The sequence below is a fragment of the Pteropus alecto genome, unplaced genomic scaffold, assembly GCF_000325575.1.
Source record: "Pteropus alecto unplaced genomic scaffold, ASM32557v1 scaffold479, whole genome shotgun sequence".
Lineage (NCBI taxonomy): Eukaryota > Metazoa > Chordata > Mammalia > Chiroptera > Pteropodidae > Pteropus > Pteropus alecto.
The window spans coordinates 1878378-1902125 of NW_006492031.1; the positions used below are offsets into that span (position 1 = coordinate 1878378).

At 34.1% G+C, this 23748-nt stretch overlaps 2 pseudogenes; one reads left to right on the forward strand and one right to left on the reverse strand.

The window, feature by feature from the left end:
• Window positions 1-9479: 9479 nt before the first annotated feature.
• Window positions 9480-10153, reverse strand: LOC102892485 (annotated as a pseudogene).
• Window positions 10154-22814: 12661 nt separating this feature from the next.
• LOC112473522 lies at window positions 22815-22933 on the forward strand (annotated as a pseudogene).
• The last annotated feature ends 815 nt before the right edge of the window (window positions 22934-23748 follow it).

Below are 23748 nucleotides of genomic sequence, written 5' to 3' on the forward strand. Positions count from 1 at the left end.
AGTAGCTACTTTCCACATAAGTTTGTTGTTGTGGAGTGGTTTTAAGAGTTAAATGGCATTATTGTGTAAATCAAAGTACAAAGCACAAAGAGTACTCAACTAACATCATCATTATTATATTATTATTATTATTATTATTATTATTATTATATCATAGAAATTTAGAGCTGAAAGGAATTTTAAAGATTAACCAGACCAAAACTCTCATTTTAAATATGAAGAAACTAAAGCTCAGAGAAGGGAAATAAATTGTTCATAGTCACTCGACCAGTACGTCACAGAACTAGGATTTCAGTCATTTGTTTATACATTAAACAAGTATCACAGATATATAATTCCAAGTATAGTTTCAGGTATAGGTTTCCAGTTTCAGATATAGAATACTATAGGGAACAAAATAGACAAAGTTTATGGAATATGAATTTTGTTCTTAATTCAGTGCACTTTCCATTAATAACACTTGTAGTGTAGAATTAGACTAGATCAAGAACATTCCTTTAACTAGCTTTATATTCTTTTAACTAAAAAAAAAAAAAAAACTCTGCTCTCTGTGCCTCAATTTTTGCAAAGATAATATTGAAAAGTTGTCTTAAAGTACATCCTAGATACATTACATAATTGTTTTCTATGCCTTGGTCTTGTAATTGTTTTTCTAATTCCTGATCTATTAGAATACACATTGTATTCACCAAAGAGTTCCATCTCCAAAAGAGAATGAATTAATATCTGTTGATAATCTACCAGGTAGGTCAAACCAAATTTCTGTTTTTAATGTTAGACAATATCAGATGGAAGGAAAATACAATAATTCCTCCTGTTTCTGAAGCAAACACCATGATTTCTCACTCTGAGATGCTTTTGCTAATTGTAAAAACACTTGACTCATTCAGTGAAGCTGCTCCAAGAAGAAGTCTCAAAGCCCAGTTAATTAATTGGAACAAGGCTGATGACAACACAAGCTTTGTCGTTTTGAAGGGAAACAGTAAATACTTACAGAGCACCATAACTTTTCAGATACTTCTGTTTCAAAACTATCTGGCACTCTATCTGAGAAAAATAATACTTTCAAACAAGTCTTGAACCTTAAAAATCAATGTATATATTAAATATTTAGCCTCTGTACAATGGCCCCTGAGGAACTTATTCCTATCGAGAGTCACATAAGCTTGAAAGCAGTACTTCCCAAGTTGACTTGAGGTGACTGCTGCAATCTCGATTGCAGCCTCTGAGAGATCCCGAAGCAGAGGACCAGATATGGCATACCTGAATTCTTAACTCACAAAAATGATAAGATAATGAATATGTGTTATTTTAAGCCACTAGGTTTCGAAGTAATTTTTTTGTATGGCAATAGATACCTAATAAGTCGTTCCAAACAATAAATACACACATGCATGTAATTTTTTAAAAAATCAATTTTAGTCATCTACAGCTACTGAGACTCTTCATATATAGGCTTAGTGCTGTCTTTTTCTTGAGCCAAATTAGATCAAGGCAATAAGTACATTAATGTCGGTCTTTCCCAATAGAGTTGGTCTAAAATTGATTTCTCTATAAGCTTGGCTTCTAATACCCAAAGTGAGCCTTAGACATTAGCTTTTCTGGGCTTTTCCTCTAGCCATTGGCATGTTCATATAAATCCTGAGACAAGAACTCTTGACTCCTTATTTGGCCACCAAAATAGCTGTAAACTTATATTAAACATGGGCACATGGCTATGCCTAATCTTTGCTGTCTCTTGTCTTGGAGAGCCAGAACTAACCTTTTTACCTCTGGCCACTATGTAAAGACCTGCTCCAATCGTATGTTTACCTGTAATCATAAAGCTGCTACATAGCTAATGCTGAAGATAAAAAAAAAAAAAAATGTGATTTGTTTTTTTAATTCCTGGAAGAGATTTTACTCATCATGTTGACCTTCCAAAAGACCACCAGAAAAATCAATGGATGAAGTAAAGTTAAGTTTATTAGAATGACTACAGTAAACAAGACAAAGAATGTCTCAAATGGAGTTATTAGGAGTAATATTTGTAAAGATTAAGAGCCCAGGTTGCATTATTTTAAGGCAGGTTTTAGAAGGTATGAAACTTGTTGAGAATGGGCAAAGTTTAGGACAATAGCTGTGCAGTGGTAGACACAGCAAGTCAAGGTTCTTAAAATGAGCCTTAATAAATAACCTTTTAGTTTTGTGTTTTGGCTTCTTTTTAGGTGAAATTTGTGTAACATAAAATTGACTATTTTAAAACAAACAATTAAGTGGGTACAGTCATAATGTTGTGAGATCACCACCTCCATCTAATTCCAAAACAGAAAGAAAAATTCATACTCACAGCACTTGCTTCCCATTCCCATACCCCAAGGGATTTCTGACTATGGATTTACCTATTCTGTATATTTCCTCTAAATGAAATTATACAATATGTGACCTTTGTGCCTTGTGCAATCTGTTCATTTTGATAAACTATTTTAGTTGGTCAAAAACCTTATCTTCTAGAGGCAAGTATTACCTGAAATAAGTTATTTTTTTCTGGTTCCATTATTGTTTAGCACAAAAATGTTAAAATATGTTTGATCACAGAACTACTTAGCACAGGAACAAGAAAGTATTTTGGTTTTATTTCTAAGTCCCCAGTGTTGGTCATTGCTCGTGTTTGTGGACATTGTCAATCCAGGTCTGCTTAGGTGTTTTATGGAGTTTCCAGGGGTAGTTATTCCAACTTGTCAGGTTTTTGTTTTCTTAGAAACTGGAGCACTACAGCATTCAAGATTCTGGTGATCATATACTTGAGCGCTGTAACTAGGACAAATACTAAGAAAAAGAATATAATTAAAGTGTATAATTCACTTTCAAGCTAGAATCCACAAGAACTCAAATTAAATTAAGAGTTTCCATCACTAGTTCGAAGAGAACCAGATATGGAGGTGTTAACCAATTTACCTAACTTTATAATTTCTTTGATCCTTAGATCTTTTTAGTAATATTAAAGATACTAGAGAGGTCTATGGAGAGATAGGTAGTATAATGTTCTCATAAGACGTATTTTACCTCGAGAGGGCCATTATTATATATTTATCTTAAACTACCCATCTGTCAAATTTCATGAGGCTCTTAGGCAAGAATATCCACAGTCACTGTGATATTGTCTACTTCTCCTGTTCTTTGAGAGATTCTTGTAAAACAAAATAAAGGGTCTTAAAACAGAAGGTAGTCCAGAGTCCCCCTTCAGTTGATAAAAGATTTGAATTCTAAATGATACCAAGTTTTTCTCCTCCTTAAACTAAATTATCTAAAGATCTCTTTTTCTGAGAAAAAAAAATTCATGGCCCAAAACAAATCATGGATGATATCAGAGACTATATGGAATGCAAGCCTCAGTTTAGTAAGATAGCAGATCTATGACCAATTTGTGGATAGTTGTCAATAGAGTTTTATGCTATAAATTCTACAGTGGATATTAGGGGCCATCTAATGATCTGTTTTTTAAAAAAAATACTGCATTGGGGTTATCAAATAGTACAAGATAGTGTTGGACCACTTATCTAGGGTGGTACAGCATGAGGAGATGAAGTTTGCAATTCAGAAATCATCAGGTATCAAAAAAACTTAGGGATTAAGCTTGAGTAATAAACTTTTCTTGTGAGGTCTTAAAAAATGGAAATCTCCAAAAATACACCTTTGTTCTCAAGCTCTATTTCTTAAAAATATTGATTACTAAGGAAAGCTCATACAAAAGGTCCTAATTTGTAATACTACTCTTCCATTTATAAGGTGAAGAAGACAATCTTTGAGGTACTCAGAGATCACAACAGGAAAACCAAAGATAAATTTTGTTTAAAAGGTATCTTAGTTGGATTCTTCCGATTTGGAGATTTTTACCTTGGAAAGCTAAAATCAAGAAGAAATGTCAAAAGAAACAAATCAGAAAGATAAATCATCATATCCAAAAGTAAAAATTAATTAAAAATATTAATTAATATTTTTACGCTCACGAGAAAAATTAACAAAGACTATTAGAAATTTAACTTTTGTCAACAAAAGGGGAAATTTTTGTCAAAATAATTCAAAATAAGCCAAAAAATTTTGATTTAATAGAATATTTTAGCAATGAAAAGGAATCTCTGTTATCTGAACACAGAATAATTTGATATATTTACATATATATATTAAAACATATACATATATCATCCATATGCATCTATTTGTAGTAAAAGATTCACAAGCCTCTTCCTTTTTGTGTAACATTGAGCCAACTTTGTGGATAACATTTTTAAAAAAATAATTCAGTGCTTCCTTCAAATATGTGCCAACATTACAAACCTTGGACCTTTAACATTTAGAATTTGCCTTAGCATTAGTCTTTTATTATATTTTTTATCTTTAAACTTTTAAAATTAATCTTAATGTGCCTTTATATGCATGTATTTATATATAATGAATATAAAACTGTGAAAAGAGATTATTTTAACTAAATCTTTCAACTTTATCAGCATATAAAATAAAACAATATATATATACACATATGTATGTGTGTATATAACTGAATTTACCATCCTAATAAATTGTAATGATTTGCTTAAAAAGCAAACAAACCAGTTATAATTTTGTATACATATTTATATTTATCCAAAATAATTGTACCTAGTATTATCTCAGCAATTTATATTAATTGCTCTCTTGCTAAAGTAAGAGAAAACTGGAAGACACCAACCAAAAACAGTCTAGTTAATTTTCCACACACGTTTTATATCATTTTGACAAATTTTAAGGTAAAATAAGCATACACATTACCTCACTTAAAGACATTTGTATATCCTGTTATGATATATCATTTATATGTAAAATAGGAGAAAGGACAATTAAAACTATAGTTTTAGTATAGTTAGCATTATAAAAATTAGTAACTAACATTTTCATCTTCTTATTTAAAAATTGCCCATATATCCAGAGTTTCTGTAATAATTAATTTAGTACTAGTCTAAGGTTGCATTACAGTTCAAGCTAACACATTATGTCCATATGATTTGTGACATTACAAGATTTCACATGATCAATAATTTTTATTTATGTATTTTGGGAGGAACTTTTTATTTTTTATTTCTTAAACATTTTTAAAGTATTTTTTAAATTACAGTTGATGTACAATATTATATTAGTTTCAGGTGTACAACATAGTGATTAAACATTTATGTACCTTATGAAGATCCACCCTTTTCAAAAAATGTATTATGACAAGTTCATATAAATGATTCTACATACTTGTAATTTTAAATAATTTGTAGAAACAATGATAATTTACTGTGTTTATAGAGCTTATATAGGAATTTTTAAAATTTTAGAAAATCTTACCTATATCCCTAATCAGGGATTTATATTCTGAGCAAGCAGACTCTCTCAAACAGCCCTGATTCTCCTTTCAAAGAGCCTTGATTGATGTAGGAACCAACCATTGATGTCTCATTCTGCCTGAAGATGGCATTTCAAAAATGGCCCTGGCACCTTATTTGTTCTATCAGAAACCAATGTCATCTTGAGGTAAGTTCAAGCCTCATGACAGAGCCATTGCTTCTACAAGCTTGAGTTTCACTTATGTCAAATAATCTATTTTTTTTCTTTGCCAAAAATGTCCTAGGTCTGTCTGCTCATCACCTCCCACATATACCCTGGAAAAGATCAGAAGATTTCTTTTTAAATACCAGAAGTACCACCATATTCAACCTTGCTACTTTTATATTTCACAACAGCCAGGATTTGACCCCTACTGCCCTTGCTGATAAATGACTGAAGGAAACATGAGCTGAGTGCCTATTAATATTCTTCAAACTTTTACATAATGTATATTATGTTCTAGTCATCATCCTCTTAATATATATTGTCACATAGAGCATCTATATAACTTACTCTCACAATAACTCTTCAGAGTAGGCATTATTATTTCTACTTTTATGGTTAGGAAAATCGATAGTCAAAGAATACTACTGAGGGGTTAAGAATCCAAATTTGGTTGAAGCCAAGATTAACATGATGGCAGATGCTCTTTTTACTGCCTCTTCCCAGGTGCTTTGACACTTTTCCACAAATGAATACCTTGAGTTGGCCAAGCTGGGTTTTATTGTGCCAGCCAGCCTTCCCACAGAGAACCTAGAGGGCAAGCTGCCATTGTGTGTATACCCATGAAAGCAATGGTCCCTCAAAGATGTGTTTTCTGTATATTCTTCTAGAACTTGAAGAAAATAAGATGCAAATATTCCTGAGAGTATCATAGTGAATGAAAGTCATGTTAAGTATAAATTGGGGTTCAGCAAACTTGGACCCACTGCCTGTTTTCACACAGCCCAGGAACCAGTTGTGGTTTTTACATTTCCAAACCATAAAAAAAGTTTGAAAAAAATTTTTTTGACATGTGAACAATATGTGAAATCCAAATTTAAATGTTGATAAATAAAATTTTATAGGAACACTCACACTCATTTATTTGTCAGTGGCTTCTTTTGCACAACCATAACCAACGTGAGCAATTGCAATAGAGATCGTATAGGCTGCAAAGTCTAAAATACTTACTATCTGGTTCTTTACAGGAAAAAAAATGTTGCTAATCCCTTGTATAAATTATTTGTAACAGAGCCATTTTAGGAGCAAGAGGTTTTGTTTTGTTTGAGAAGGCTAAGTAAGGAAGAAGGGAGAAATGCAAAGATGATTGGATGTCTAAAGATGATTGTATGATGATGAGAGGAAAACAAAGATTTCAGAAAGAAAAATTTATCTGCCTCATGATGTAGCTTAAACCTACCACCAGAGTAGGCGTGAGAAATAAAGTACCAACTTTCTACTTCATTTTATTTATTTATTTATTCATTCATTCATTCATTCATTCATTTACTTATTTATTTATTTAGGAATAGAAAATAAGAACACTATTGAGTTTGACAAATTTATTAGTATTTTAGAAAGGACATCGATCTCAGTCATTTCTCCTATTTTGACCTTAGGTTAATATTTCATTTGAGTTAAGAACAGAATTTGTAAGAGAGGGATGTTATTTTAACATAAACAGTAAAATGGACAAACATGAAAAGTTTGCCTACATTAAAGCAAATTAAATTTGTGTATCTTGTTATAATTAAATCATGTAAAAAAAATAGTTCTATATACATTTCCATCGTTTTACTTGGGGCTTACTCTGAACTTCAAGTGAACAAAGTGTTAGAAATCTATATCGGCTGCTTCTCTGGAGTTATTACCTATTAAAAGAGCTGAGCAAGAAGTTATCACCATTAAGACAGTCTGAAGCTGTCTGCAAATATAACATTGTGAGTTTTCAAAGAAATTGTACTGCATTTTTTATCTATGACTGTGCCTTTAAAGATGTGTTTAATTGCCACATTAAAATAGAATTCATTCAGCCATAAGAAAAGATGAAATAGTGCCATTTACGACAACATGGATGGACCTCGAGATAATCATGCTAAGCAAAATAAGCCAGACAGAAAAAGTTGAAAATCACATGACATCACTTATATGTGGGATATAAACCTAAAAGCAACAAATGAACAGGACAAACAAATAAGATTCATGAACATAGACAATAGACTAGTGGTTACCAGAAGGTAAGAGAGAGGTAAGAAGTGGGAGGTAGACGGGGTAAAAGGGGTCAAATATGTGCTGACAGAAATAAATCTAACTATGGGAGATGAACACACAATGTAAATATACATATGCCTATTATTAAAATGTACAGCTGAAACATCGGATTTCATTAACCAATATCACCATAAAAAATTAACTAATTTTTTAAAAACTTTTTTAAGAAAATGAAAAAATAGAATTCATGTACAATACAAAAATACAGGGGTAAAAAACATAAATGACACAGCTCTAACAAAATATACGTGGTCAAAGATTCCATTAAATGTTTAAAGATGCATTTTCTTTCCTTCTATTTTTGTTATTGACCTTGGGTTCTTAGATGATTTATGTAATAGAAGCTGACAAGAGGCCAAACCAGAAACTCAGACAAGGTTTACTGGAGCTTATGCCCCAGCACAGGGAGAGAGCATGGCATGGTGAGAGGAGTTCTCCAACTGGCTCCGCTAAAAAAAAAAAAAAGCCGCTAGGGACATTACACAGGTCACAGTGAGGAAGGGCTTGACATCAGCTGGGGCGATCCTCTCCTTTCTTCCTGGTTATGATACTTGTGCAAATGAAGTCCATGCCCAGGTTCTGGTGCACGCTGGGCAGGCCCAAGATGGCAGTGCTGCTCATTACCTCCTCACAGGGAGGTCTTACAGAGGTCAGTCAATTCAGTTGTGTGCTCATGCAGCTGTGGGGATACTCTGTTTCGGGAAGTTTTGCGGTTGCAAAAGTTTCTCATCTCCTCCTCTGAAAGCATCTGAACTAGGTGGTGGCCAGTCCCATCCCTATTCCTTCTCATTTAGGTACCTAAAATGCGCTTTTGAGAGGCCGTTGGTTAATATGTATACACTTAAACCATACTGTTGAACTAAATAACTATTTCTGTAATATATTCAAATTGGATTTCACAAGTTAGTATCTTAAATGTTTTGACGAAATTACAGAAAAATTCATTGTTCTCATTTTCCATCTTCATACAATGTTGCTTTTTTTTGGTTTTGTTACTTTTTAAAAAATAAAAATAATCAAATAATTATTATGTATATTTAAATGTTTTGGTTGTGGTTTGTATTTTAAAAGAAACAGCTTTCTTATGACTTGCCTCAAGGTCTGATGGAAGTGTTTACAAGAACTAGCTAATAACAAAAACCGAGAAGCACATTCGAAATACTGATTTACTTTGGTAGCAAATAGTTGTTCTTGAAGACTAGTGAAGGTAGATAAGACTCATTAAGGTGAAGTGGGCTATTTCAAATACTTAACAGTTTACATAAAAATTTTAAATTTTTTTTAAAGTGCTAAGCATCTGTATCTAGCTTAAGACTTGAAACAAAACAAATGCCCATTTAGAAAAAAAAGCTATATTTTAATTTTATCTAATTTATATTCAGTCAATAGTCCAGTAACATTTTTCTTGCAATAAAATATTCCCTTCTCTATAAGACTGTTTCTGGAAGCCAGACAGGTTAGGTTAATAAGGGAGTTAAGTTAGAGAATACTTGCAGTTTAAACAAACAATAACTTTTCCTTCAGTCTTAATGTACTAATAATTGTATTTTAAAAAATGCAATTCTTAAAAAAGTACTATATCTGATTTTTTAAAATTATCTGTAACTTTTGGAAACAAATCACATGAAACTACAAAATTAGCAAATGTCTTGAAATCTATATATAAAACATAAATTACCTAATATCAAACTCTCATTTATTAGTGTACCGATCAATTCTTAAAAAAAAAAAAAAAAAGGCTGTTCCAAAGATAGTCTTACTACATTCTTCAAAAAGGAAACTGTTCCTTTTAACCTTATACCTATCCCACACCCCAGTTTCAAAATACATCATTTAATCATTTAATTGTCTTGGTCATGGACATTTCCAAGATGAGATTTTATATTTCATGCCCATAGCTTCTGGTTATCAGAAAACCCATGCTTTCCTTTATTGGACGAGTTTGGTCCTACTGGTGTTGGTGTATCCCTTTCAATATTCTTCATCCTCATCTCAGCTTCTAGAGCCATTTCTTTTGGTTCACTATTTTCACCTTCATTAAAAGCAACTGCGACTGAAAAGTTTTTGGAACAAGAGTTGTAACAGTTTCTTTAGGCATACTTGATCTAAGTTTGATGCTTTGGCTGAAGCTTTCTTTCTTATCTAATTGCTAATGGCAAATCCAGATGTGGAGATCTTTGTAGGCTTCACTGGGAGGTCTGCAGCTTCTTCTTTAGCCCATCGCATGCTGTAACTGGAACTTTCCTTCTAATACTGGAAGAAACAGTCAGTGTTCTCAGGTTTTCCTGCTTCCTCTATTGGTCCTGTGCGGCTCCAGCTCTCTGTGGCTTCTCAGGCTTGTCCTCTCCCGCTTTCTTGTCTGCCATTTTCCCCTCCACAGTCTTCCTGCAGCTATGCCAACTATCTACTTTAATCAATCAATTACACTTCATCCACTTTAATCAATCAGTTACAATACAAATAAAAGTGATGGTGATCATTAACATAATAGCTAGCATAATAAATAGCACTGCACATGAGCTTGGCACTGTGCTAAGTGATGTGCACGCTTAATTTCAGGGGAACCCTTACCATGATCTCATGTGATAAATACTATTAATCCACTTTTCATATGAAAATAAAGAATAGACAAATTGAGCAATTTGCCCAAGGTTGCAGAACCTGAACTGAGAGCCTACTCCATGAAGTTCACAGAAAAACTCTTAGAAATTACTATTGTCTCTTGAAAAGCATTTGCTTTTGCCAAACATGCCAATGTTGATCACGGGAGTTAACCAGCCCTTCTTTTGGAATGGTCCTAGAGCTAGAGGCTCAGTTTTTTATTTCAATGACAAGGCCTTGAGCCTTTAAGAAGAGATTTGATTTTACAAGTCGTGTGAGGTCAAGTCTGGTGAATGATTAGAGTGCATGGTAATGTCTTGAGTTAAAAACAAGGTATTCCTGTCACTTTGAATAATGTCTTCCTTGGTGAAATTCTTTGCCTAATGCAAAAGATAATTCCAAGAGAAATAGTATTAGAGAAAAAAAGACTCAATTCTTATCTTTGTACAGCTTCCAAACTAAATTTATGTCAGTTATGACTTTAAATAAATCACTAAAATTTTAACCCCAACATTCTATTTTTTTCTTTTAATAGCCAAATTTAGAATTTTTGACTATTGTTTTTAATAGTGCAAGCTATCCAAGCAATCTTGAAAGATTGTAAATTTTGTCTGAAAGGAAAGTTTCTCATCCTTAGTATCATTACTGTTGGCTGTGTGATCTTGAACAACTTCAGCTTCCTCATCTGTTAAATTAGGATAACTTTCTCAAGAGGGACTCTGGGAAAGAATTAAGCCTATCTGAAAGTATCTATTGTATATAATGAATCAGTTCCTCTCCATGCATTTAGAATGATACTAATTATTTACCATCCTTGGGATAATTGAGAAAATAGTCAACTCAAATCATTTTCTCTATTCTGTGGTTCAGATAAAACCAGGTACCAGGTGAGAAAGACTGCATGAGGACTCAATAGAATATAGGTGTGATACATCAGAATAATGTATGACATGTGGAAGGTACTCAGTAAATTAGTTCCTTTCCTTCTCTACACCAGGTTAAAAAGAAACTGGGCTGAAAATCTCATCAAAGATGGCAGTAGTGCCCTTAAGTGGTTCTCAAGGCCAGTTTCCTGGCACTCATCTGTTCCAGAATGGCAATTCTTTTCCTATAAGAAGGCACTTTTGAAGAAGGATAGGAGAGGAATACTGATTGGCAAAGAGAAGGAAAAGCATTTCATCAGGCATTTTACAGGAGTTACCGCCTTTAATTAAAGAACTAATGGGGGTCACGCTGGTGGCTGTAATGGAACTTCTAGGACTGTATAGTTACTTCTTCTCTTCTAAATTTGTTTGTTTCTTTCCACTTCTTGTCTATAAGCTTCTGGAGGGTGTGGGCTAGCCTTTTGTTGTTGTTTTTTTTCCTGCAACCTTATAACTATAGTGCCTAGCATAGAGCCAATATTCAAGATGTCTGTGATGAATTAATGAGTTAATGTTCTCCGAGGAAAGCCAGAAGGTATGAAACTAGAAAAGGACTGTGGAGCAAACCTCTTGCTTTTTCATGGAACTTTTCTTCCCAGATCCCAGAGGATGAGTTCCTCACCTCTCTGAGCTGACAGCACCTCATGTTTAAGTTTCCTGTGGCAAGAGAGGAAAGGGCGACAGGATAGCTGCATAATCAATCCAGTCAGCATACATGCAAACTGTCACAACTCCCAGAAGGGACAGGACACCTTTATATGTTCTAGCATTTCACAAACCTTTGGACAAAAAGTTCTCTAATCTCAGGTTCCCAGTGACTTCATAATTCCATTTTTTCTCTTTTCACATCTCATCTAATCAAGCTTGGCTAAAAATATTCTGAGAACCACCCAAGCAAACCCTTGCATTTGTCTCTTCAAATGGTGTTCATGATATGTCAATGCATACACATCCCAATCTGATAGAGTATCACCAGCAGTGTCTCTTTAAAGAGGAGGGCTTTTAGAAGGCAGGCCTACAATACAATAAGAGGCTTTTTTTTTTTTTTTGTGCAAGGTTCAGAGCTGTTGCTGTGGCAACTCCTGCAATCTCAGCTGAGTATCCAAATAGTTTGTTCTTTTTTTTTTTTTTTTTTGAGAGAGAATGAGAATGAATGAGAATGCATATCAATGAGATTTACCATGGGCTTCTATTTGGAGTTCTAGAGTTAGTGAAAAATTAGTTTCCTAAAAAAAACAAAACAAAACAAAACAAAGAAATAAAGCCTCTGGGAAAAGGCCCAGCTCCTCAAAGGCAGCGGATGTAAAATGGAAGAGGACTGTGTGCAAGAATCTTAGCAGGAGCCAAGAGCCATAGCTTTGGAAAAAAGCTCCCAGCTGCAAACACCCAGGCAGAAAGAAAGCTGCCGGGCAGCCGACCCCACATTCCAGCGTTGAGTCGGCCTCCCTGCTGGGTGCCAGCCTCTGCCTGCCTCCCTCCCTCTCCCCCTTCTCGTTTCCTCCCCAGCCTTCTCGGAATGGAGGATCTCCGATTAAACAAAGAGGGTGGTATGCTTTAAAAAATTTTTCCCCCTTCGTCTAATAGGCGATATGTGGAAAATTAATTGCAGTAAATGGCACAGCAAAAAAAAAAAAAAAAAAAAGCATCAGCATTTGTCTTTAAATTGATATTCCCTGCTTCTACTCCCGCCCTCTTCAGCCCAGCGCAGCCAGCCACTGCTGTCCCCACCCCCTAAGTCTTTTATTATCAGTTGAATCACGTCTCGTGCCAAGCGAAAGGTCATTTCGGGTCATCCTGGAGATGAAAGGACGGGGTAATGTATGTGAAGGTGCTGGAATTGGCAAGCTAAAAAAAAAAAATAAAAGAATGAAGAGAGAAATGGGGAGAAGGAACAGGAGTATGAGAAGCTCCGGCATTCTAACAAGAGCATAGTTATGCCAGAAAGACACAGGAAATGTTTCAAAGTATGACAAGTGCTACCCAGTCTGTAGCTAATTCCTTATAAAAATAAGAATGTAGCTTCTACTGTGAGCTGTCTGAAGAGTAATTCAAGTTTCTAATTGTTCTTACCCTGAACCCCATTTTTGACTTTCATCATAGGGAGAAATGCTGCTCATTACGGAAGTCCAAGCTCTGAATAAACAAGAGCTTGGGGAACGTGTTCAACCCACGCAAAGAGTCAGGACTTTGAACCAGGAAGAGATGGGGGTGGAGGCTGGGAGGGAGGGGTTGTGGTGATGACGGCCTTGCCTTTCTGAAAGAGATTCAGAACGGCCAGGGTTTGTGGCCAGCATGTTTGCTTTGTTTCAGTATCAAGCATAGATTTCTTAGTTTAGAGATAAGACGAAATAAATAACAAGAAACCTTGAATACATTTTTTAAAATTTTTTTAATAGCCTGGGGTTTTTTTTGTTGTTGTTTTGTTTTGTTTCTATGTCTCTACTAAAGAAGATGCCACTACCTCCTTTGAGTTTTTAATTCAATGCCATTTCAATAAAGACAATTGACTATCTCTGAATTCTTGCCAAGTGCATGTTTTCCCTTCTTTTCCTTCCCTCTGATGCATTTGAATGCCCTGTATTTGCCTCACTGATTTTTTTCTAAGAAACGAGAATTCATTTTTATATTATTTATCTGTTTGCTTGTTTGTTTATTTATTGCAATAACATTGATGCCAACAGCAATCTATCAAGGAAATGGGAGGTTTGGGCAATAAATTGTTTGCTTCCAAATTCTGAAAGTGTCTTACTAGGAAATTCCCATCCCCCATGGCCTCTGTTCTGCTACCTCTTTTACTAGTCAAGCCCCCTCTACCATTCTGCTTTGCTGATGCACTCAGAGAAATTCAAGTGGTGAGGCTTTTAAGGCAACCAGGTAAAGTAAACTGATGAGGAACAGAGTATGTCATAATAAAGTCAGAGATTTGGTGAGAGTCATCCATTTATCAACTCATCCTAGCAGAGTTCTTTGTAATGGTTATCATCTCAGTGTGTGGCACCTGCTAGAAAAACCTGCCTCTAAATGCCCAACTCACATCATTATACAAACATGCTCACTGAAGGTTTATCAGTTCCCTCATTACTAGAGTTATATGTTCCTAAAGAAATACAAGTAGTTTTTGTTACCTAGTTACTTTTGATGTAGATGTTAGTTACAGAAAGCTCAATTTTCTGGTCATTTAAAGAGAATGGGCTACCACTGGTCTATTTGGGGTGCAGAGTGAACAGGGGTCACTGTGAAGAATGGAAAGAGGAAGGAATAGAGTCCTCCATATGACTGAGATATCTTGATTTAGCCAAAATTAGTTGATGCTTAATTGATATGTAACTAAACTGCTGCTAATAAGAGGATGAAAACTGACTGATGCTTACACCAATCGGAAAATGTGTACACCCACAAGTAACCAATGAGAGTTTCAGGGCATTAGTAATTTCCCATTGGTTAAAAACACCATGAAGAAAAACCCCCAAGGCAAATCTGATAACAGAAACTAGGCTCACATATGTCACATAAAGAAGATGATATGTTTCCTCTTATAATTACTGTTGTTGAGTAGCACTGAATCATGCAGGTGAGCAAGGCAATAATACTCCTCCATGTTCATATCTTCTGAGGTCTTCTATAGTCTAACAAGAGCCTTAATGTTGACTGGAAGTTTTAACAGACTCAAAATACAGTCAGGCATTTCCCAGTGCCTTACTGGGAAGGAAAAAAGGAAGGAATCTAATATTTCTTAAACAACCATGTACTTCATGTGAATATAACTAATTTAGTCTTCATAGCAACCCTGTGGATAAGTATTATTTCATTTACTGATGAGGAAACTGATACTCTGTCAAGTTAAGTAACTTAATACCACTCATCTAACAAAAAAGAGGAAGGAAGCTCGCATTTATTGAGACTTCCATTTCAGAGACCACGCTCAGTTTATTATACACAACTTTCAGATAACCCTATTCTATGCCTAATATTGTCTCCATTTTATAAATGAAAAATATTCAAGGAACTTAAGTAGTTTGTCCAAAGTCATAAAGCTAATAAATTAAGGAGCCAGAATTCAAACACATCAATCTAACTCCTAAAGCCCCTGCTCTTTCATTTGAATTGATGCCTCTAGTATTAGCCCTAAGAAGAAAGAATTAAAAATTAGTTCTGAGCCTTGTTCCCAACATATTACAAAAAATATCCTGAATCTCTAGAAGGCGGAAAAACTTAGGTTGGCACTTGTATAGAGACTGTCCAAGAGAGAGCATCAGTACAGAGTCCCACAGATCTAGAGAAAAATGTTTCAGTTTCAAGGAAGATGACAAATAATTACCCTCTAGATCTGATTACAAACTAAGATTTCATGAGTGACATTGATTTGTTGGATATTCCAAAGACACCAAAAGTGAAAGATGAGAAGTAGCTTACTATTGAATCTAAGACCCTTTCTAAATGTAACTATCAAATTTATCTTTTTCAATTGATTTGGCCATCTTAAGTAAAAGGCATTTGTTTATTCAACAAATATTGATTGAGTGCCTAGTAGGTGCTAGGCAATGTCCTGTGTATTAAGGATACATTAGATCTGTTCAATTGACTAGATAGTACTGACATTCACTGTTTAGGGAACATCAGAGGAAAAAGAAAAAAAGGAAAAGAAGGAGATTTGGATGGAGTGGGTGGAGGAGTTAATGAATAAAGATTTCACAGACTAAACTGACTCTGAAATGCCTGCAGAAACACTCACTGGAGAAACCTAGTTAGGAGTTGGAATTATGGATTTGGCTCTCAGAAGACAGAGCTAGACTAAAATATAGACTTAGGAGGGACTGACATATGGCAGATGGTGACTGAAGACCTGGTATCTGAGATCATCCAAAAAATGGTAAATTAGGAACAGAAAGGGGCTTAGATAAACAGAGCCCTGAAGAACGCAGTGTTTAAGGGATGTTTGTGATCATTAGGTACTTCCCCCAATTTTATATGTAGCAAAATTGGGACTGGCTCATTCATTCACTGATTCATTCAACAAGCACTTACTAATTACCTACTATGGGTTATGTGCTAATAATATAAAGTACAAATGAATAAGGTATTATCCCTTGCCCTAAGGAAATATAATAGAGAAATATTCTAATAGATTTATATATATTCTTTCTGGAGGAGAAAGAAAGATATTGGTAAGACAGAAGTTCATAGTGGAAATGAAGTTTAAACTGGACCTTGCATAATGAATAGAGTGGAAAATATCAGAACAAATCTGACTTCTGTACCTTTTATGCGATATGGATACTTAATTTTTAAAAAGTGTGCAGAGAAGAAACAGAATATAATAGAAGAGTAAACTTGAGAACAATGTAAATACAGTGAGTGTGAGGAAATGTGTAAAAGAAAGAAGAAGGGGAAGAGAGATAAAAAGGAGAAAGGAGTCTGTATTATCAGAGGAAAAGATTTCATTAACCAGTGACAGAACTAAGAGTGGCTTGGGGAAGTTTCCTTAGCGTGCTAAAGGAGATAAAGCATTTAATTTGGGAAATTAAGGAAAGCATATTAGCCAAGGTTCCCTAATTGCAACTAATAGAAACTAATTGGAGGTGCCTTAAGAAAAAGTAGGGTTAGCAATATTTGTTAAATGAATGATGTGGTAGTAATAGAATTTTTAAAAAAACAGAAGAAGAAGAAGAATAGAGCTGGGTTTAAGGAAGGAATTGGAAGCATGAACTGGAAAGTTATTAGGAACACGGGCTGGACTCTACCTCTTTATCTCCCTTTTTTCTGCCTGTCTGCTTCGAACTTCTTACCTTGCTAACCAACTTTTTCTGCGTCTCAGGCCACATGCTAGAATGTGGGTGCATAACAGTTTACATGCTGCAGTTCGTACCCAACACAGCATTTAGTACATTGTTTTGAAACCAGATTCCGTATTAGAAGGCAAGAAAATGGAGCAAGCTCACTTTGAACCAACTGTCCACCTGGGGCACGATCACATGGCTGGGAGATAGGGCACATGAAAGATAGAAATGGAACAAGGGAGTGCCTTGTTAATTAGACCGATAACCTCAAATTGTTCAGTAGACTCTCGCAATTGAGACTTTAACGTGAAACCAGGTTTGTATGGAACCTACCACAACAGACATCATTTCCTTCAAGAATAGAAGACTAAGAAACAATTAAACTACAGGATTCAATCAGGTGACAGTAGAAAATAAAAACAGATATAAATAAGCTCAGCAAAGTTAGCCCCTGAAGCCATAGCAGATACCTATAACTGGTCTGCCCATAATAGTTCACACTGGTGAAGACTAGTTTATTGTGATCTAAATAGCAAGGCCAGGATTAGCGTGAGCTGAGAGAGGCAGAATCATGCAAGTGTAGGATAATATCTTATCTTTATTTAAAATTTTGATATTTTGTTCATTGTTGATTTTTGAGTTAATTTTTATTTAAAAAATATTACATCAAGATATTATTTATCTTGATTATTGAAGGTTTTGGTGCATTCTTAAATTTTGTACCCGAGGCAAGTGCCCATCTCACTTCGCCCTAGTTCTCTATTGTGCTAAACAGTTGAGGAAGCCTGTGATGATTTGAATAACATCTTCTATGAAGAGAATCTTGAAAAAATTTGAGAAATTCAAATTAAAGTTTTTTGATCAAAACTGTAATTAATAGAAACAATTTAAAGGAAGAAAAAAAAAACGCTTTAATTCCATGGTGGATGCACCAGAGGAGTGATTAACATAAATGACTTTTGTTTGGATGTGGCTCTGGTGTTTTGTCAAAATAAACTGATTCAGCATCTATATAGAAAACCTCAAAAACCTACCAAAAAAAAAAAAAGTGATAGTAAACTAGTAAGTAAATTTAGCAAGCTTGCAGGACAAAGTGTTATGGGTTGGATTGTGTGCCCTAAAAAATGTATGTTCTGTACCTGTGAATGCGAAATAGTTTGGAAATTGGGTCTTTGAAAATGTGATCAAGTTCAGATGAGGCCATGAGATTAAGGGGAGCCCTGAATCCAGACAGGGGTTCTTAAAAGATGGGGAAAATTTGGACACGGAGACTCACAGAGAGGAAGAAATCAACATGCCATATAGGCAGAAATTGGAATAATGCAGCTACAATTCAAGCAATGCCAAGGATTGCAGGCAACCACCAGAAGCTAGGAGAGAGGTGCGGAACACATTCTCCTTCAGAGCCTCTAAAAGGATTCAATCTTGCGAGCACTTTGATTTAGAACTTTTAGTCTTCAGAAACGTGAGAGAATAAATTTCTGTTGTTTTAAGTCACCCAGTTGTAGTAGTTTGTTACTACAGCCCTAGAAAACTAACATACAAGGGTCAATATACAAAAATTATTTGTGTTTCTAAATAGTAGCAATGATCAACTGGAAATTGAAATCTTTTTAATATTGTTTAAAATAGCTTCAAAAATATGAAATAAATAGGTATAATTAAATAGATATAAATAGGTATAAACCTATCAAAGTATTCATAAAATTTCTACACTGAAAACTACAAAACATTACTTAGAGGTCTTAACCCTTTTCTCATTTAGAAAAAAAAAGTGCAGCTTGCTGCCACCATTAATTTAACATCACACTTAGGAATGCTGTTTTCTAGGATTTGACATTTTCAGTAATCGAGAATTACTGTATTTTATAAAAACAAAATGCTATAAATAGAATGATGTCATTTGTTTCCAAAAACTCTCGATATACTAGAGCAATGCGAAAATAATAATAAAAGCAGAATATTTTGTGGTAAACTTTGGGGTAAGGTTAGGACTGTAATCCATGAGTTATCTGTCTGCAGCCACAAGTGCTGCAGGTGATTATTCTCGGGGCAAATGGGAAATGGGTTAAAGAGGATTGAGAAGTCAATGAAGAGACGCTGTGTATATGAACAGAAGGTTCAATACTGTTGAGATAGCAATTATTTCTAAATTGATCTAAAGATTTAATGCAGTCCCATGCAAAATTACAAAAGCATTTAGAACTTTACCAGCTGACTCTAAAATTTATGTGGAAATGCAAAGGACCTAGGATAGACTAAACAATTTTGAAAAATAAAAATAATTTGGAGAAATTACACTACCTGATTTCAAAATGTACTACAAAGTTACAGATATCAGTCAGTATGGTATTGACATAGGATAGTCAGATAGATCAATAGAACAAAATTAGATATACACATACATTATCAGTTGATTTTCATTGAAGGGACCAAGATATTTCAATGGGGATAAGCCTTTTAAAAGGGGGTAGACTTTTAAAGTCAGAGTGCTAGAACAATTGCAAATTCATGTGCTAAATAAATAAACAAATAAATAAATAACAATTACTTGCACTATACACAAAAATTAACTTGAAATGCATTAAAAACATAGATCTAAAAACTCAAACTATAAAATGTCTGAAATAAAACATAGAACAAAATTTTTTTGATCTTGAGTTAGCCAAAGATTTTGTATATAAGATAGAACCATAAAAAAAGGATGAACCATAAAAAAAGAAAAATTGATAACTTGAAGTTTATAAAAACTTAAAACTTCCACTTTTTGTAATATGCTAAGAAAATGAACAGACAGACATGCTATATACTGGGAGAAATATTTGCAAAACTTATATCTGATAAAGAACTTATATTTAGAATATATAAAGAAGTTTTAAAATTTAATATTAATACAAAAAATCCATTAATAAAAAGGGAAAATATTTGAGTGCATATTTCACCAACGAAAATACACATCTCAAGTACATGAAAAAGGGCTCAATAGTATTTTGAGTCACTAGGGAAATGCAAATTAAAGTCATAATGAGGTATCACTGCACACCCACAAAATGGCTAAAATTTAAAAGACTGACAGTATCCAGTAGTGGCAAGGATGCAGAGCAATAGGAATCCTTATATTTATCTGATGGGGATACAAAATGGTACAACCACTTTGGAATACAGTGTAGCAGTTTCTTACAAAATTAAACATTCACTTATCATATGATCCAGCAATTCCACTCCTGAGAATGAAAATATACATCCATGTAAAAACCTGCATACAAATGTTTACAGCAACTGTATTTTTAATAAGCAAAATTTGGAAATAACCCACATGTCCATCACTAGTAAAATGATAAATTATTTTACTTCCATACAATGGAAAGACATTCAGAAAAAAAATTACTGATATATGAAACAACATGGATAAATCTCAGAAGAATTAGGTTAAATGAAAGGTGCCAGTTTTGACTTACATAACAATCTGGAAAAGACAAAACTAAAGTTATAGAAATCAGATCATTGACTGGGTATAGAAATGGAAGCAGGAAGTTTACTGCAAAGGCAAATTAGGTAGCTTTTATGGGTCATGGAATGTTCTACATCTTGACTAGACAATAGTTACATGACTGCAAATATTTGTTAAAACTGAACTGTATACTTAAAAAGAATAAATTTTATTTTATGTAAATTATTCTTTAATGAAACTTAGTGAAAATAGAGAAAATCAACTGACATGACAAAGCAATGAACTAAATATATATTTGAGCCAAATACAAGCTTAAATACTATTAAAGACATTTATTTTACTCTTTAGTAACAAAATAACAAGTATAAAGGCAGCCTCCCACATTTTTCATAAATTAATTTGTTGCAAATTTTTTCATTTTATATCAACTTGCATATGAAGCATATCTGTGAATTAATTAAAATCTTTTTAGTCCCTCTTATAAGTGCTCTGATCTCCTCCTGCCTATGGATTCAAGAACACAGATGCTTGCTCACAGCTAACCTATTCAGAGTTGTATTTATTCTCCTTTTCCCAGAAATAAGCATCATCCTAGGAAAAATATAAAAAGAGAAAAAAATAATGAAGAGGGGCTGATTTTGATTTCCATTAGGTACACTAATTTCTTCTGGAGAGTGGCTGATATGACTATTATTGATGCAGTTTCTCAACGCTCTCTACAAAACTTGGGCATTTCTCTCAGCAGTCATTCCTGCCATTCAGAATAGGAAACCATTATTCAGAACCTCTTCGTTTCAGCGTCAAGCTGGCACATAGGGATTTTAGCACCATCAAAATTCAGATTTCCATACTTGCCTCCTCTATAATTATTTTATTCCTGGACATCTCTACTTGTATACTTCACTATTACATTAAAAATCTTAAGTCTAGAAGCAAGTTCATTATTTCAAAATACCTTCCTACTTCCTTCCCCAAACTCTGTCTCCTTATTGTTTTTTGGTTTTTGGTTTTTGGTTTTGTTTTTTTGTCACATTAGTGTTAATCTTATTGTTAACCACCTGAAAAATCATCTTTGAGTTTTCCCTGTCTCTAACTCACAAAGGTTTTCTTTTTTAATCCTTTTTAATGTCTCTGATATGTGTCATTTTGGCCATCATTCTATCAGCTTATTGGTATAAACTTCTACTAGTGTCGGGCTCCAGTCTTTCTTTCTGCTATCGTAGTACCACCAGATAAATCTTCCCTCTGTGTTCATGGCATTTCCCTATTGCCAACGCTTCAGTTGATCACCATTCTCTTTTAGATAAAATTCAAACTTCTTAATATAACATTCAAGGTCTTCTGTGCTATCCCAAACTACTTTTCCAACTTAATCTCCTGGTAGTTCCCCACATGTCCCCAGTACTCTGCTAGTCCTAACTATTAATTAAATGTACTCTTTATATACCTCTTAGTAGACCTTTGCTCACATTTTGACCCCTCCTAGAATGTTCCTCCTTCTTATTATACCCAAATATCACACATCCTCAAAGGCAAAGATGGACATTCACCATCTCCCTGAAATATTTCTGGGAAAAAACAAAAACAAAAAAAACCTTTTTCTTTGGAATGCTTTTGTAGTTCTATGTATCATTCACCTGGCAGTAATTATAGACTACATTCCTATGTTCTTCTTTTTTATGTGTTCACAGTTTGTGTCCACAAATATTGAGGAAGCTCTTTGAGGAGAAGAACCACGTTGAGATTCAAGTGTTTATGATATAAATATGAGGATGTTTTGTAAAGGAAATGGTTTATACATAGCACTTCAACTATGAAATTGAAGCATGGTTGTGAAATCATCTGTTCAGACTCAGAAAAGCTTGATTCACATATTGCATCTCCAAACTGCATTTCTAAAATGATTGTGTCTGTTCCTTTAATGCTAAGACATGAAGATTGCATGTTGTCATTATTCAGAGGCACTCAGGAGTCAGGGTATAACTCAATTGAAAATTAGGAGTTAGAAAACCTGGTTTTCACTAACTGGTTGTGAAAATCTTGGATCAGTCCTTAAGCTCACCTTCTACGTCAGCAAAAAAAAAGAGAGAAATTTGGATTAGATGAGCTCTAATTTTCTTCTAATTCTAAACTTATGTTGGCATTTGTCCTTTATTTATCTTGTAAATTTTATATTACCTTCACCTCATCAAGAGTTAGGGTTAGGCAAATAAGTTTATATTTATTGAGTACTTTTATCATCTTGACTAATTCTTGCCAGAATCCTCTGTTATGCAGGCTCTGACGGTTTGAGTAATTTGTCCAAGCTCCCACAGCTATCAGAAACAGTTAAGAGTTGATCTTCAGACTTTTCAAACTGATTAACTCCAAAGTCAAGTATTTTTTGACTACTCAATTAAGATCTGTTTAAAAAATTAATGAATTGTCTATGGCCATGCCACCCTAAATGTGCCCAATCTCATCTGATTTCAGAAGCTAAGCAGGGTTGGATCTGGTTAGTACTTGGATGGGAGACCACCTAAGAATACCAGGTGCTATCAGCATTAAAAAAAAATTAATAAATAAATGAATAAATCAGAAACATTGACCAAGACATTGACTATTATCGACCAAGACATTGACTAACATTAATTGTTGACATATTTACATTGTATTTAAATAATAGTCTTGCTATATAATGTTTCTTTGAGATTCATGCCAATATTAGAGTTATAATACATTTTACATTTGTACAATTTTTTATGATCTACCTACATTATCTCATGATTCTCACAACCTTCAAGTGAGAACAGGCATTATTATCACTATTATATAAGAAATGAAACCAAGGCCTGGAGATGTTTAAGCAACTCTCTTGTAAACACAGTATAGAGGTAGCATAGAAGAGTGGTTAAGGCTTTGGCCTTTGAAGCTCTATATACCTGAGTTCAAATGCTGGCTCATTCTCTTATCTATATAACGTCAGGTGAGTTACTTAATTTCCTCTTATCTAGGAAATGAAGTTGCAGAAGTATCTACCTCATAAGATTTTCAAAAACATTAAATGAGAAAATGTAAGATAATTATATTTATATCTACTATAGCTAACCTATAGTAACAAATATTAACTCATCAATGGCAGAACTTTCACATCTAAATTGAAGTTGTATATTCTTTCTACTATACCTCATGGATTTTTGATACTTCCAACAATTTCCTTTGGATCAAATTTAAGACATAGCTTTATACTCAATTCAGTGATATAGTAGGGTGTATTCTAGCTAACCAAAGAGGGTATCAATAAAAGGTGCACTTTTAAGTTATTTTCCAGGAGTGGTGGTGATTGATTTGCCTTGAACCATTTGTAAACTCTTCCCCA